The 16,592-nt window shown below is 47.4% G+C and overlaps 1 pseudogene; it reads right to left on the bottom strand.

Annotated features, from left to right (window-relative positions):
• Positions 1 to 16,592, bottom strand: part of LOC123926550 — a 49,011-nt pseudogene that overhangs the window by 21,165 nt on the left and 11,254 nt on the right.

Genomic DNA, 16,592 nt, shown 5'->3' with positions numbered 1-16,592 from the left:
TGTAAATATTAAAATGACCCCCCCCCAAAAAAAAACATGTCTCCTAGGGACCACACACAAAATACTCCCAAACAGGCCAAGTTTAGAGGCCTGAAGCTGAAAGATGAGAAGGGATTCATCCCCATTATTTACTGTCTGGTTCAAGATTTCACTGACCTGCCCCTTTTCTGGCTTCTTTCCTGCTCAGCCACTGCCTCCGATACCTGCACCCTCAGCAGTCAAAGAGCTTCAAGGCCTCTCTACCTGGAGGGAGAGAGGGTGGGAATGGGTCTGTAATTTCTCTAAATAAAGGGGCAATAATTGATCTCCACCTAGAAAGACCACTCGTGTGCTGGAGGTGGGGAACGGAGGGTGAAGGAATATTTGGTGTCCTGCAAAGGGATGGAATGCGAGGAAGGGGCCCTGAAGCCAGGTTTGGGGCTCCAAACCCCACCTACAGCTTCCTGGGGTGGGGTCTCAGAGGAGGGAGTCATGTCACGTGACTCACTCTGGCCACAGCCCCCTTGGAAGCTGCCAGGTGGAAGTAGACCTTCAGACCTGGGATCGGCGGCGCTGACTCCATATCCCCCTCAAACTCCTAATACCATATTTCTTGGGATCAAAGATGCATCATTTACTTATTTTTTGTTATTTTTTGTTTCAGACAGCATGAGTGGGGAGGGGCAGCGGGAGAAGAAGAGCGAATCTAAGGCAGATTCCGCAACCAGTGCAGAGCCCAATGCAGAACTTGATCTCACAACCCTGAGATCATGTGCTGAGCCGAAAATTCAGAGTCAGATGCTTTCCCCACCAAGTCACCCACGTACCCCAGATACATCATTTAAAACTTCACATTCAGGGGCTCCTGGGTGGCTCACTGCGTTAACCCTCTGCCTTCGGTTTGGGTCATGATCTCAGGGTCCTGGGATCGAGCCCCGCATCGGGCTCTCTTCTCAGCAGGGAGCCTGCTTCCACCTCTCTCTCTGCCTGCCTCTCTGCCTACTTGTTATCTCTCTCTGTGTGTCAAATAAATAAATAAAATCTTTAAAAAAAACTTCACATGCAACCCAATTTCTAAGAAAATAATATGTGATTATATATATGCTTAGGAATTGATGAAACCTACTGACTTGGCTTCACTGGCTAGATTCTTCTTTTCAGGAGCTTCTATGTAGAGGAGGAGCCTCTGCTTTCTTCCTGGCTTCCATCTGGCCCCAGTTCTGGCCTCTGGATTTGCCCTTCCAGCTCTGGTCCCAGGTCTACCCCCTCCCTCACTAAGCCTCCCTCCCTCTCAGTCGAGACTTCACCCTCCTCTGAACTCCACTTCAAGTCACATCCTTTAGTTTTCACCGAGCTTCTCAATTAGTTGAGCCACAGTGGTCCAACTTCCCCCAACTTCAGGCTGTTAGGGGTTCTGCCTTAGATCCCTTTTTACAGTTTTCAAAGTTCTGGCTCTAGCATCTAGCAAGCACTCAGCAGGAACGTTGCTGCCTGAGTGAAAATGAGAGGCCCAGGAGGAAAAAGCAATGTCTGAGGAGGAATGCTGGCTGTGAGAGCAGTCTGGGAAGTAGATGGCCAAAAAGGGTGTGGCCCGCCTCACCTTCATCCAGCACTTTTCCACCAGGCTGCTGCTGCCTGAGTCCCACACCTTGAGGTAGCAGTTGACAGCACGGCTATACTCCCCAGCCTGCTCCCACTGGCGAGCTTGGTCCACGAGCCCCTCCATGCCCCTAAGATGAGAGTACACGTGACCAGAACAGGCTGGGCAGCGGGGCCTATCCGGTGCATACCTTGTGACCCACCCTCCAGCCCTGCTGACACTTGCTGCCTCCCGGCGTCATATCTGGCCCCTTTCTTGGTAGCCTCCCGCTCCTACTCTTCCTGCAGAGCCTCCAGCTGGCCCGGCCATAGTCCTTGCAGACCCACAGGGCATCACTCCATAATCCAGCCTCCTGCTCAGATTTCCAGGTATCAGGAAGGCAGAGGCCGGCATGACACCTTCCCACTGCCACACAGGTGCTGTACACTATGGGCCACGGATCCCTAGGTCCTTGGACCTCTCTCCTCCTTCTTGTCTCCTTCCCCCTCTCCATTGCTAACTCTCTGGATCTTTCCCAGTAGTATTGGTTAGTGTAGTGCTCTGTGGGTTCTTACACTCTCTCCCCCTCCCCCTCATGGCCCTGAATCCGGTGCCCTACCTTATAATAATTGAGGGCCAGGCCTGGTCCCTGGGCCTGAAGCAGCAGCACTTCTGCTTTTGGAAAGTCCTCCTCCAAGGCCCCCCGGACCTGCCCCACAAGCACCTCGGCGACACTGTCAGGATCGTGAGCCTCAGCCACACGCTGAGCTGCCTCCCAATCCTGGTTATGGACGAACCTGCTCCCAGAAGAGGACACAGGGGAGGCTCAGTACAGGACTGAGGCCTCAGTAGTGGGAGACAAACAGCCATGTCACAGGGGGTAGAAGCTTTATTGGTACCAGGATCAGGTGAAGGTGGCAATGCCAGGTCCTGGGGCTGTGGTTGGGAGGACGGGAGTAAGGAATTGATGGGTAACTCACATGAGGGCTGCTTCCTTGGGATTACCAGCACTGATGAATTCAGCTTCATTCAGCCTTTTCAGATTTACCCTGTAGGGACAGAAGTGCAGCCACACATGATCAGAAGCAGATTGCCATCATGGCAGCCGTGAGAGGAGGAGTTCAAGGTCAAAAGCAAGGGAGAAGGAGCACATCCATACCTCATCCTCCAGGTACATAGCATATCGGACATGAATCTCAGGGGTTTTATGCTTGAGGTCCAGCCGAGAGAGTTCAAAAGCAAATTCCCATGAGCTGAAATGGAAGGTGTAGGTAAGGTCTGCCTACTTAGTACTTTCATTTTTTTTCCCATTTCTTTTTTTTTTATTTATTTTCAGCATAACAGTACTCATTGTTTTAGCACCACACCCAGTGCTCCATGCAATACATGCCCTCTCTATTACCCTCTACCTGGTTCCCAACCTCCCGCCCTCCGCCCCTTCAAAACCCTCAGGTTGTCTTTCAGAGTAGTACTTTCATTTTATAAGAGGAGGAACAGGGCAGGAGAAAACAGAAAGGGCAGAGACAGGACCGGGGGAGGGAAAGACAGATTGAGAAGACAGTCCATATGAAGTGATACAGAAGCACACACACATGTAAAGAGGACGTGGGTCCGGGGACACTTGGAAAAGCCTGTGCTTCCTGCGACTAGTGGTCATAAGGGAATGGGATGGGCGTGAGGCAGGGGACCGCAGTTAGCCTCACAGAACTACTCTTCCTCAGGAGCAAGGGCTCTGGGTTCTTCACCACTTCCTCCTGAGTCACATCTATACTAGCAGAAAAACTGTCTCTCTAAAACATTAAGACTACCCTCAGCCATCTGACTCAATGCAGGATTATTACTGGTCTTTGTAACATTTGCTTAAGAAAAGTTCTTTTTGCATTTAACAGAAGCACACTTCCATCACTCAGAAGTCAATTACTGGCTTAGTGCACCTTAGCTTTAAAAGCTCTTCTCTCTGGGGCACCTGCCTGGCTCAGTCTGTAGAATGAGTGACCCTTGATCTCGGGTTGAGTTCAAGCCCCACACTGGGTATAGTAATTACTTAAAAAGGTCTTTTTGAAAAAGAAGGAAAAAAGCTGATCACGTTCCATCTTCTTAGAACAGCTAAACACTGTTCTGAGTCCCTGGGGAGCAAGGGCAGAGCGATTGATTCATTCCTTGCCTCTCCATCACGTTCTTCCAAGGATTTCTTCACTCCTGCCTCCGTTTTCAGAAACACTTCTCAGCTATACAGCAATCTTCCTTGTCTACGTAGAGGCTCTTTCTCAAAAGGGGCCAGTGGAGAGAAGTCTTAGGGCCTCACGATTTGTCAGCGGCATGGTCAACGGCAGCTTCCAGGAGTCTGAGCTTATTAAGCAGTCTCACTGCGGACTCTCCTCCCAGGCTCTTTGCCCACAGATAGGCCATGTGTTTGTGGGCATTAGCTCCTCCGTGAGCCTTGGCTACCTGTGAAGCAAAGCCATTTGGCAATCCTCCCACACAGGGCCACATGGCTGCTCCCTACTCCCCTCTGATCGGACTTCAGCTTTGACAAGGGTCCGGTCTTTCTACTAGAACAGGGAGAGGGCTCAGTTTTGGGGTCTGTTAGCCTGCTCAGGGTCCAAGGATGGACTTCAGGTAGTTCACAGACCCCCTCCTACCGCATGTGAAATTTTGCCTGTCAGTATGAACATTTTTCAGAGAGACCCACAACCAGTTCAGAATGCATCACTTGAGAGTGGGGAAGAGGGACAGGTGCATCCCCAGAGTGACTTGGACTCCTTACCCGGTAGGCTTCCTCCCAGAGCCCATTGGACCGGTACATGTTCACTGTTGCCTTCCACTCCTAAGCCTCGAGGTAGTGATACTCGGCCTCCTGCAGTCAGCCTTCAGCCTCCAGCTCCTGGGGAAAGGAGGGTCAGGATGGGGCGAGGGGGATGTGGAGCCTGTTCGGGGAAGAGATGGCCGAGGCTTGAGAAGGACTCACCTTGCCCAGGTGCAGGTGTGTGTCACTGAGGAGATCTGGGCGGTGCTTCCCTACCAGGCGGATCATATCATCACACAGCTTGTGCTTTTTGAACATGGGGATGGCAAGACCAGGCTCTTCCACTGTCATGTAGTGCCTGGGGAGGGGAGAGACACCCCAGGGCTCCTCGACCTAGATTCCTGCATCACTGCCTTCTAGGCAGACAGCGTGCATCCTTCTCCCTGCATGACTCCTCTAGGGCTGTGGCTCACCCTTCCGCCTCCGGTACTTGCCTTGCTTCTCCATCTCCAGGGCCTGGGTGATGTACAGCACCGACACGTCTTCCAGCCTCATGCACTTCACTGCCAGCTTTGCAGACACACAGAGACCCAGTAGCCTCCGGCGCGCTTCCGAGGGAAGCAGGGGGACTGCGGAGTGGCCAGGGAAGCATGACTCAGGGGTGACCTGTGTTCCCAGCAACTCTGAACCTTCCCAACAACCACAGGGGTTTGTGTACGGATGCTTTCCTGGTCAGTCCAGGGAATTCCAAGACCATAAGGAGCAAAGTCAGAACTATATTCTGCTCACGCAGAAAGGCCAGAGATGCCCTGTGGTGGGGCGCGTGTTCCCACTCCCGAGCTCCCGCCGTACCCACCGGGTTCTGGCTGCAGGCAGGGAATGAAGTTGCCGCTGTGACGACAGCTTGGGGAGGGGCAATTGGGGCTCCCCAGCTCCCAAACTCTTCTGCTCGCTTCGGAATTACAGGTTGGGAACAAGGGCCTCTTCATCCTTGCCTTTCCCTGTGGCTAGGCATCCAAGCGCTCCAGACTTTTCTATTTTGGTGCTCTTTCTCAGCTTTCAAGGAGGCCAGTGAAGAGGGGACATCAGAGCCCAAGGAAAGTAGGGACAGCCCCAGGGAGGTGGAGCCCTCGGACGAACTGCGCCTCACTCTCTACCTTGTGGGCTTGCTCCCAGCGGCTGGCCCGAGTGTACATGTCTATTGCATCTTTTGTTCGGTCTCCCTTAATGTAGAGCTCCTCCACAATCTGTGCTCGAGACAGCAGACACAAAAGGCCGAGAGCAAGAGCATTAGAGAAAGAGCGTTAGAGCCTCTGCAGGGGGAGAGCAAACCTTAGTTGGGATGGTGGGGAGAGGATAGGACCCTTAGTCCCCAACATGGAAGAAAAGAGGGCTATCTTGTCTCACACCCTCTACTGTTTTGAAAACAAAAACAAAAACAAAAACAAAAAAACAGCCAAGACCAGAATGGGGACAATACAACACGCAGTTTAAAAGGACCTAAAAGGACCTCGTACTTCTGCAACACAGGGCAATTCCACATTGGAACTCCCATGGAGTTCCATAGAAGAGAGCTGGAGACTCGCTTTATAGATCTGGGAGAGGGGTTTGTGTTATGTTGGAATGAAATAAGGGAAGAAAACTGCTTTCTTCTCGCTCAGGGTGGCTGGTGCTGCTGGGACCCAGAAAGAAGGATTTGGTGAGGTGGCCCCCACTTCCGGTTCTGAGTTCTCTTCTCATTCTGTACTGCATTGCCTCCAGCTCCAGCAAGGGACTTTCCTCACCTCATACTCCTGCAGAGACGCATAGTGTTGGGCCACGCGGGGATAGTATTTGGACGCAGTGTTCTGGTCCTGTAGATCTAATATATAAATGGCCTTCTTCCACTGGCGGGAGCCCAGGGCAGCTTCCATTGCCTTAATGGAGCACCTGGCAGAGTTGGGAAAGGCATCTGTGTGTATGAGGCAAGAGGAAGACAGGTAGAGGTAGGGAGACACCTCAAGCCTACTCCAACCTACATGGTGTCATCTCTGTTGGAGCCTTGGTGCCCTTACTTGACCCATCACCTTGGACCTCACACCCAGTCTCAGTTGCACCCCTCTACCTGGCTTCAATATAGTGATTAATGGCTGCATCGAGCTGCTTCTGCTGCACCAAATGATCCCCCAGGTCTCTTCCAGGCTCACCACTTCCACTGGGAATGCCAACCGAGCCAGCTCCACCGCTGCCAGGGACAGAGAGGGCACTCAGCTAAGACTTCCAGGGATGGGACTCAGGGAAATGGGGTGTAGAAAATAGGTGAGAAGTGGAGGGATGGAGAACTGAGCCGATCCACCAGAACAGATGCACAAAATTGGTGCAGGGGGATGATTCGGGCAAGACTCTAACAGGGAAGGCGGGGCTGTAGGGGCAGTACCTTTCATGAATGCGCTGCCTTTACAGTAGCACTCCAGGGCCAGCTCTGGGTTTCGAATCTTCTCAAAGAGATCACCTGCCTGTTGACACATACCACATGACTACAACAACAGCCTGAAGACGCTGGGTCAGGGCCCTAGGACAAGCTGGCTGTCTAGCTGTGGGGCCACGGGAAGGAAGGATCCAAGAGGACTCCTGGCAAAACAGCAGCAGTTGACATTTACTGAGCACTGAGAATTCTCCTACTTTCTTCACCGCCCCTATGATTCTTCTTTACCACCCTAGGAGGTAAATGCTATCATTACTCCCATTTACAGAGAGGAAATTGAGAAACCAAGGTTTGGAAAGGTTCACTTAACCCACGGTTATACAAGCTGTTAAATGGAGCCAGGTAACTTGAAAGAGTCTAAAATCCCAAGTCTGTCCTACTAACTACACTCCTATGCCACATTTGGAAATATACATCAACACCTGGACTGGAGGGCATGGGTGCTAAAACTCTGAAGGGGTACCTATATAGGGGAAGCAAAAGCAATAAAAATCTTATAAACTGGGATGGAAGAATGTTTGGAATAACTACCTGAAAGGTGTTACTGGTTGTAATGGCAGGGGACTGGTGCCTTAGCACGGGAGGAGCGTCTCACACTCCCGCCCCATGGAAAATGGCCTCTGGCCATCCTTCCTAGCTGCCCACACCTCACTTCTGGTCTGCCTCAGCTCTCAGCGACGTGGAGCTGCCTTGCCTCGAGTGCCAGTTGCTCAAGGTTTTCCACATTGCCTCTGTTTCTGGGGTCATTTCCAGAGTCTCCAAGAAGGCTGTGGCCCTGAAGAGAGAAGGAAGGAAGGCAACAGTCAGGTCTTCCAGCCTCAGAACCCAGCCTCTCCCACCACCTCCCGGGGATATCAGCCCAGCCCCTCACCGGGTGTAGCTGCCGTCATCGATGGCTGTTCCAAACTCGATCAGGCCCTCATCCAGCATGCAGGCAACAGTTGTCACACCTTCGGTCACCATCACCTCGGTCTTCCCCCCGCCCTGCTCCAGACCTACCACATCACCCTGTAAAATTTCAATCCCCCCACCCCACCCGAATTCCAGTTTAGTGTCTCCACGACTCCACTGCAGAACAGACCCCGCCTTACCCCACCCTAGCGCTTACACACTGAGGGAATGACGGTGGCCCTTGTTTGCCCAGCGTTTAGTTTCCTTCAAGCAGGTAAGAATCCCTTATCTACACTAATGCCCTCAGGTTCCTGTACACTCAGGGCTGTGCCCGCACTAATGCCTGGATGTAAACTGACAAAGCGTACAATCACTTCTGCTTCCAGCTTGAGTCCTGTTAAAATACAACTTTAACCTGGGCCCTACTTTTGAATACATTTGTTGCTTAGGTCACCTGAAGAAATCACTAGGCATGCTTCCTAGTCTCCCACGGGGAGGAAGGAAGGGAAGGAGGGAGGGAGGAAAAAAAAAGGAAATGTAGGGAGGGAAGGAAGGGAAGAAAAGGAAGGAAGGGAAAAAGAGAAAGAAAAAGAGAAAAACAGAAAAGGAAAGGAAAGAAAAAAAAAGGAAAAAGCCAGTAAGCTAAAACCTGAGCAGGAAAAAACAGGGGAGCAAGTGGAAAGGGTACAGTCGCCCTGATGGCAAACACAGCAGCGGATGAATAAACCAGGGGTCCTCCAGCAGGATGAGGGGGCGATTCTGAGATTCTGTTAGTCATGAAATCTGGGATCCTCTCTTCAGGAAAGGGAACAAAAGTCATTAGTATGCCTGATTCCTGCAAAAGCAAACACTGATCATATCTAGAGGAAAACATGCCCATGTTAGGCCCTTGAGATTCTAAAAATTATATTCAGTGTAATGTGAGCCCCCCAATAAAATAAAGCTACCAAAATACAAGTTAACTACCATAAAGGAGTAAACAATAACAATAACTACAGCACTTTTGGACCTCCAAGGATTTCCAATATTAAAAATAACAATTATGGAAGAAACCAGTTATGGAATATGAAAGAATTGTGAAATGTTTAAAGACCTAAGGGATGGAATGAAAAATTAAGCAAGAGACAAGAAACTATAAAAAATGGCCAGGCTGTGCTCGCTTCAGTAGCAAATATACTAGAAAAAATGACCAGGCAGACTAGAGAAAGAACCAAATGAAACCGTATGAAAAATTCAATATTTGAAGTAAGAAAACTCAGTGGGTGATTTCAATAGCAGATAAGACAGTGGTGACAGTAAACCTCTGACTTGCAAGATGTTTCCTTTTTTTTTAAATAATTTTTAAAAAATTGTATTTATTTATTTGACAGAGAGAGAGGGAAACAAACAAGGGGAGTGGGAGAGTGCGAGAGGGAGAAGCAGGCTTCCTGCTGAGCAGGGAGCACCATGCAGGGGCTCAATCCCAGGACCCCGGGACCCCCGGGATCATGACCTGAGCCAAAGGCAGACACTTAAGGGCCAAGCCACCCAGGCACCCCTTGCCAAGATGTTTCTTAAGGAATTATCCAGGATGTGCATGGAGCGAGAAGGAGGAAGGAAGAATAAGAGGTTCTAGAGGCACAAAGACAGGACAAGAAATGGAACACATACCTAATTAGAGTTCTGAGGGTGAGAAAGAGAGTTCCAGAGAAGCAGCAACATTTAAAGAGCTCATGGCTGAGGAACAAGGTGTCCTCGCAGATGGGACACACACACACACACGCGCGCGCGTGCACGCGTGCACATACACACCAAGCACGGTTAAGTAAGAGGACATTTATATGCAGACATAATGTACTGAAGCTTCAGAATGCTGGAAAAAAGAAGACTTTAAAACCAACAAGACAGGGACGCCTGGGTGGCTCAGTCAGGTAAGCCTCTGCCCTAATTAGGCTCTGGTCACAATTCTGGAGTTATGGGATTAAGCCCCCCCCCATCCCTCCCTGCTCAGTGGGGAGTCTGCTTCTCCTTCTGCCCCTCCCCTTGCTCTCTCAAATAAATAAATAAAATCTTTTTTAAAAAGCAACAAGACAACACAAGGAGCTGTTAATAAACTTCTCAGAACTAAGGGGGTCAGTCGATGGGATGATAATATTTGCAAAAGACTAAGAAAAACTGTCAAACTGTTCTTTCAAGAACACGCCAAATAAAAACATTTTCAGATAATTCCATTTTGGTACTTTTCAGAAACTGAGGATTCATCTTCGAAACACTTTCTCTCAAGGAGGTAACTCCAGAGCAAAGGTCAGCAATGCAAAAAGAGTGAGCAGAGAAACTGGCACCATGATGGTAAATGTAACCAAATTCCAGCTGGAAAAGAATGACGTCTCACTTTGGGGATAAAAAAATACTGGGCAATAATGGCAAAGGGGAGGTAATCAAAGTTCAGGTCCTTGTATCATTTGCCAGGGGTCAGATGCTAAATAAGCTGAAACTATTCAGAATAATTTAAGGGTATGGTAAACTTCCAAGGGTAACCACTATAGGAGTCAAATGTATGACCTCCAAAGCAAAAATGTGAAAAATGTGTTTAAAACAGGACAAAACAGCCCCCAAGCGCCAAACTTAATTAGTCTAAAATGAGGAAAGAAAAGCAGGAAAGAAGAGATGTAGAAAAAAGACAAAAAGAACTATCACATGCTCCCTCTGTATCCACACCAATCATCCTCACCTAGCACAGGGCCTCTCTTGTTTTCCCTCCCAGATTCTGGAAGGTCACTGGAATATACATGATGCTGGCAGGACAGGAGAGTGACCGATCTTCAGTCATAAAAAAAGAAGCTCTGAACAGCTTACAACAGAGAATCCTCACCCAGGAACTGACAGAACTGCCCCCGCTAAGGGGGCTCTTCCAGTCTAAGAGAACTCATTATGACCTGGTGAATTCCCAGGGCCACTGGAATAGAGAGGACAGGATACAATGTCAGGAATCTGAACAAGGACGGTTCTGGAGCCTAGCGCACTGTGGGGAAGGATCTAGGCTTTACTTGCTGACTCTATCACAGAGATGATGGGTGGTGGGCCAGAGAAAACCAAATAACCTTTGGAGTTTCCTCCGGGCCCTAAATGATCAGTGGGACACTATGTCTGAGGTCCCCTGGCACCGACATACCCTAATAGAGGATGTGGTGACCCTCTCGGGTGCCTCAATGTTGTACCACACACACAGGCTGTTTCGGTTCTGAGCCACCAGCCCGTCACTTCCTGGGACCAGTGCACGTAGGAGCAGAAGTGGAGGATCATCATCTTAGAGCAGCTTTCAGTATCGTACAGATGCAACTGCGGAAGGAAGAGGTGGACAGCGCAATCAGAAGGGGCTATGGGGTGGCTTCTGATATCGACCATTTCTCTAACGAAATGTGGTGAGCTGACCCACCCCTCAGGCAGATGCTGGATTTCAAAGCTTACTAGCCTGCAATGCTCGACGTTTATGCTGACTTGGTACATCCTGACTCTGGCCCATAAGAGATGACCAAGTGAGCCCAGAGCTACACCAGAAATTTAAGTTAGCTGAAGGTCAGACCTTCATTCTTAGAGTTTAACTCTGGGCCAGAGTTGCCACACTGGATCACAAAAGTAAGGCCACCATGCACATTCAATGGTCTGGAAATTGGCGATGTGGCTTTCCCATCACAATGAACATGAAATGAAAAATTACCAGAGAGTCTCTTTGCCCTCAAGATTGAGCTCTTTGGTGATAGCATATTGAGATCAGAGTCAATAAGGAGTTTGGGGGAGACTGTCAAGCCAGCCTTAACACTGTGGGGTACGTGTAGCTGAGGAATGCTGCAACAGGTGTGGGTAAAGTTCAGCCAGGCATGCAGGGGTGAGGCAGTCTCCCGAGGGCACAGACTTATGAACAGTAAAAGAGAAACCAGCTCCCAAATTTCCCTCTTGACTTTGGTGCCATCACAATACCATCTTCTTAAGGTATGGGCTATGTTAACAGATGGGCTGTGATAACAGACACCATGTTGATTCTTCTGTGCCTTTTGCTATGTTGATGGCATAGTGCACCAAGAAATTAAGCCCATCCTGCCCCCCGCAATCCCTGGCAGCAGGTAGTATCACATCCTCTATGGACTACTCAATGGCTAAGGCCTTAGTAACCCTTCTTACACGAAGTTTCCAGTCCCTGAAGAGAAGCTTGTGCCCGTTTCATTAAGTTCCAGCCAATCCACATGGCTCTCATGGCTGATGGTGCCAATGTTGTAGCCACCAGTCAGATCCACTACAAAGTAAAAGAGAGAGGGTTAAGAAGACAGATTCCACATAATCATATACAGACACAAGGCAGCCTGCAAAAGTCTTGCCTTTAATTATTATGTTGGGCTTTAAGAATGTTCCATCAGTGTAGAGTATGAGGAATATGACATAATTTTGCTAAGATGCTTACAATACTAGATTTATACTAAAATTATAGAGATTTTGTTTAACTCTGTAGCTAGCTCAAAAGGTCCAGATCCATCAAGAAATGAGATTCCTCTCTGGGATCTTGGAGTTGTCTCATAGCAGATCAGAACAGATCAGAGCAACGGGCATCCTTTACTCAAGAAATCCTCTGGAAGGCAGCACTGAGCACATTAAGGAAGAGCCCCAGTTCCAGCACAACCATGAAGAGAAAGCTGATGGATGAAACGACCTCGATGAACATATGTGCTACAAGGAGTTCCTTGCACTTTGAGTGTCAATGATGTAAGAGCCCCGAGGGGCAAACAGTGGAGAAGGCACACAGACAAAACAGAAGGAACCTCTGATTAAAGTCAGGCTGAAAGTGCAGAGGATAAGTATTTTAGTTTGGTGTGAATTTTGCAGACAATGTAAGATAAGAGCACACTTACGGACTGGCTAGGATGCTTTCAGGGAGTCTCCTGAACACGGCGCCTTCACAGCTCTTATTTGTATACGTTACCAATGCGCAATGTCCTGCCTTGATCCGTGCTCAAGCTCAAGACCAAATGCCAGCTAATGTCTACAACTGGGAAGACCAACCTAAAAATGAAATTTCCTTTAATTAAAAGCCAACTTCATAAAGCCATGTTTCAATGTCTCAATTTTTAAGTAGAATCACAGAATACTAGAGCTGTGGGACCCCATCTCTGTGAACACCCTGAAATTATATACAAAATTATATGTTTATGTATTTTCTTCTGGGAAAGGATCTATGATTTTTTAAAAAAGATTTTATTTATTTATTTGAGAGGGAGAGAGAGAGACAGAGCATGAGAGGTGGGAGGGTCAGAGGGAGAAGAAGACTCCCTGCCAGGCAGGGAGCCTAAAGTGGGACTCGAGGATCACAACCTGAGCTGAAGGCAGTCGCCTAACCAACTGAGCCACCCAGGCATCCCAGGATCTATGCTTTTAATTAGATACTCAAAGGGGTCACGAATGAAAAAAGGTTAAGAGAAGAACTCTGTCATTTTATACACTATTGAAGACGAGCCCTGTGTAGTGGGATGACTTGTCCAAAGTCTCACAGCTCATTACTGCCACTGGAACATGGGCCGCCATATTACATCATTTCCATTACAACTCAACAATCTGATATGAAACATAAAACTCATGAACTGTAAAGGTATCTTAAGAACAGCCACATATGTATTTGGAAACTTGATTTATAAGAGGTGACATTACGAATCAGTGAATGGATTTCCAATAAATGGTTAAACATGGAAAAAGTAAAATATGAGCCACACCCACGTTACACACAAAAATTAATTCCAGATGAGAAGCAAAATCTAAAAATATTAAAATGTAGGAGGGAGTAGGAACCTTCTTTTTTAAAAATTTTATTTATTTATTTATTTATTTATTTATTTAACTCTACACCCAGCTTGGGGCTCAAACTCACGATCCTGAGATCAAAAGTCACATGCTGGGGCACCTGGGTGGCTCAGTGGTTTATTAAGCCTTTGCCTTAAGCTCAGGTCATGATCCCAGGGTCCTGGGATTGAGCCCCGCACTGGGCTCTCTGCTCAGCAGGGAGCCTGCTTCCCCGCCCCCCCCCCCCCCCCCGCCTACCTCTCTGCCTACTTGTGATCTCTGTCTGTCAAATAAATAAATAAAATCTTCAAAAAAAAAAAAAGAGTCACATGCTCCTCTGGCTCAGGCAGTCAGGTGCCCCAGGGAAACTTCTTAAATGAGACCTCAAAAATCAGCTCAGGTCATGATCTCAGGGTCCTGGAATCAAGCCCAGCACCAGGCTCTCTGCTTGGCAGGGAGCCTGCTTTCCACTCTTTCTCTGCTTGCCGCTGTGCCTACTTGTGATCTCTCTCTCTCTCTGTGTCAAATAAATAAATGAAATCTTTAAAAAAGGGGCGCCTGGGTGGCTCAGTGGGTTAAAGCCTCTGCCTTTGACTCAGGTCATGTTCTCAGGGTCCTGGGATCGAGTCCCACATCAGGCTCTCTGCTCAGTAGGGAGCCTGCTTCCTCCTCTCTCTGCCTGCCTTTCTGCCGACTTGTGATCTCTGACAAATAAATGAATAAATTCTTTAAATGTCCAATGGAAAAAAGAAAGCCTCTTCAATAAATGATGCTGGGAAAATTGGACAGCCACATGCAGAAAAATGAAATTGGACCACTTCCTTACACCACACACGAAAATAGACTCCAAATGGATGAAGGACCTCAATGTGAGAAAGGAATCCATCAAAATCCTTAGGAGAATGTAGGCAACAACCTCTTCGACCTCAGCCGTAGCAACATCTTCCTAGGAACAACGGCAAAGGCAAGGGAAGCAAGGGCAAAAATGAACTATTGGGATTTCATCAAGATCAAAAGCTTTTGCACAGCAAAGGAAACAGTTAACAAAACCAAAAGACAACTGACAGAATGGGAGAAGATATTTGCAAATGACATATCAGATAAAGGGCTAGTATCCAAAATCTATAAGGAACTTAGCAAACTCAACACCCAAAGAACAAACAATCCAATCAAGAAATGGGCAGAGGACATGAACAGACATTTCTGCAAAGAAGACATCCAGATGGCCAACAGACACATGAAAAAGTGCTCCACGTCACTCGGCATCAGGGAAATACAAATCAAAACCACAATGAGATATCACCTCACACCAGTCAGAATGGCTAAAATTAACAAGTCAGGAAATGACAGATGCTGGCGAGGATGTGGAGAAAGGGGAACCCTCCTCCACTGTTGGTGGGAATGCAAGCTGGTGCAACCACTCTGGAAAATAGCATGGAGGTTCCTCAAAATGTTGAAAATAGAACTACCCTATGACCCAGCAATTGCACTACTGGGTATTTACCCTAAAGATACAAACATAGTGATCCCAAGGGGCACCTGTACCCGAATGTTTATAGCAGCAATGTCTACAATAGCCAAACTATGGAAAGAACCTAGATGTCCATCAACAGATGAATGGATAAAGAAGATGTGGTACATATACACAATGGAATACTATGCAGCCATCAAAAGAAATGAAATCTTGCCATTTGCGACGACGTGGATGGAACTAGAGCGTATCATGCTTAGTGAAATAAGTCAATAGGAGAAAGACAACTATCATATGATCTCCCTGATATGAGGACATGGAGAAGCAACATGGGGGGTTAGGGAGATAGGAGAAGAATAAATGAAACAAGATGGGATTGGGAGGGAGACAAACCATAAATGACTCTTAATCTCACAAAACAAACTGGGGGTTGCTGGGGGAGGTGGGATTGGGAGAGGGGGAGGGGGCTATGGACATTGGGGAGGGTATGTGCTATCCTGAGTGCTGTGAAGTGTGTAAACCTGGCGATTCACAGACCTGTACCCTTGGGGATAAAAATACATTATATGTTTATTAAAAAAAAAAAATTTGGAAGGGGAGGTGAACCATAAGAGACTATGGACTCTGAAAAACAACCTGAGGGTTTTGAAGGGTCGGGGTGGGAGGTTGGGGGAACAGGTGGTGGGTAATGGGGAGGGCATGTTTTGCATGGAGCACTGGGTGTTGTGCAAAAACAATGAATACTGTTACACTGAAAAAATAAATAAAATGAAAAAAAAATAAATGAATAAATTCCTTAAAAAAAAGAACTAGGTATGGGTACACAAGTAATAATATTATTAATAGCTAACATTTATTCAGTGCTTATTATGTGCCAGACATTAGTCTAAGTGCTTTTCATATAAGGTAGGTACAATTTTTATCCCCATTTTGTGGATGAGGAAACTGAGATACAGAAAGGTTAAGAAATTGACCTAAGATCACCCAGGTATAATTGCAGAAGTGGGGAGGTTTGACTCTAGACCTTGTTCTTAACGAGGCTATATGGGTATGTTATTCTCTATACATCATAGGGAATACTGTGCTGTTCTAAATACATTTTTCCATGCTTGAAACATTTCATGATACAGTTAATTTTTTTAAAGATTTTATTTATTTATTTGTCAGAGAGGGTGAGTGCACAAGCAGGGAGAGCAGAAGTCAGAGGGACAAGCAGGCTCCCTGCTGAGCAGGAAGCCTTATGTGGGACTTGATCCCAGGACTCTGGGATCATGACCTGAGCCGAAGGCAGGCTCTTAACTGCCTGAGCCACCCAGGTGTCCCCAGAGTTAATTATTAATATGTAAAATAAGATGTATTTATTTATGTGAACACTTGTGAATTTCAAATAAATTTTGTCAACACTGGCTACCAATGTTAAACTCTACAGAAAATAAGTCCCCTTCCAGTTCGAACAGTCCATTATCCTATGTCCTAAGTCTAAACAGGAAAATTCATAAATTTACTAAAGGTTCCGCTCTACAGTTCACAATTCCTAGCCCAAAGATACATGCCTAAAGAACATGAACAATTATAGGGACAAGCTGATATGCGTAACAGTTTATCTGTATCTATACAGCTAGATGCAGACTCACATACGTGGATTAGAACACTTCCCATA

Source organism: Meles meles, chromosome 16 (assembly GCF_922984935.1).
Source record: "Meles meles chromosome 16, mMelMel3.1 paternal haplotype, whole genome shotgun sequence".
Classification (NCBI taxonomy): domain Eukaryota; kingdom Metazoa; phylum Chordata; class Mammalia; order Carnivora; family Mustelidae; genus Meles; species Meles meles.
Note: the sequence above shows the minus strand (reverse complement) of the source record. Positions and strands in the feature narration are given on the sequence as shown.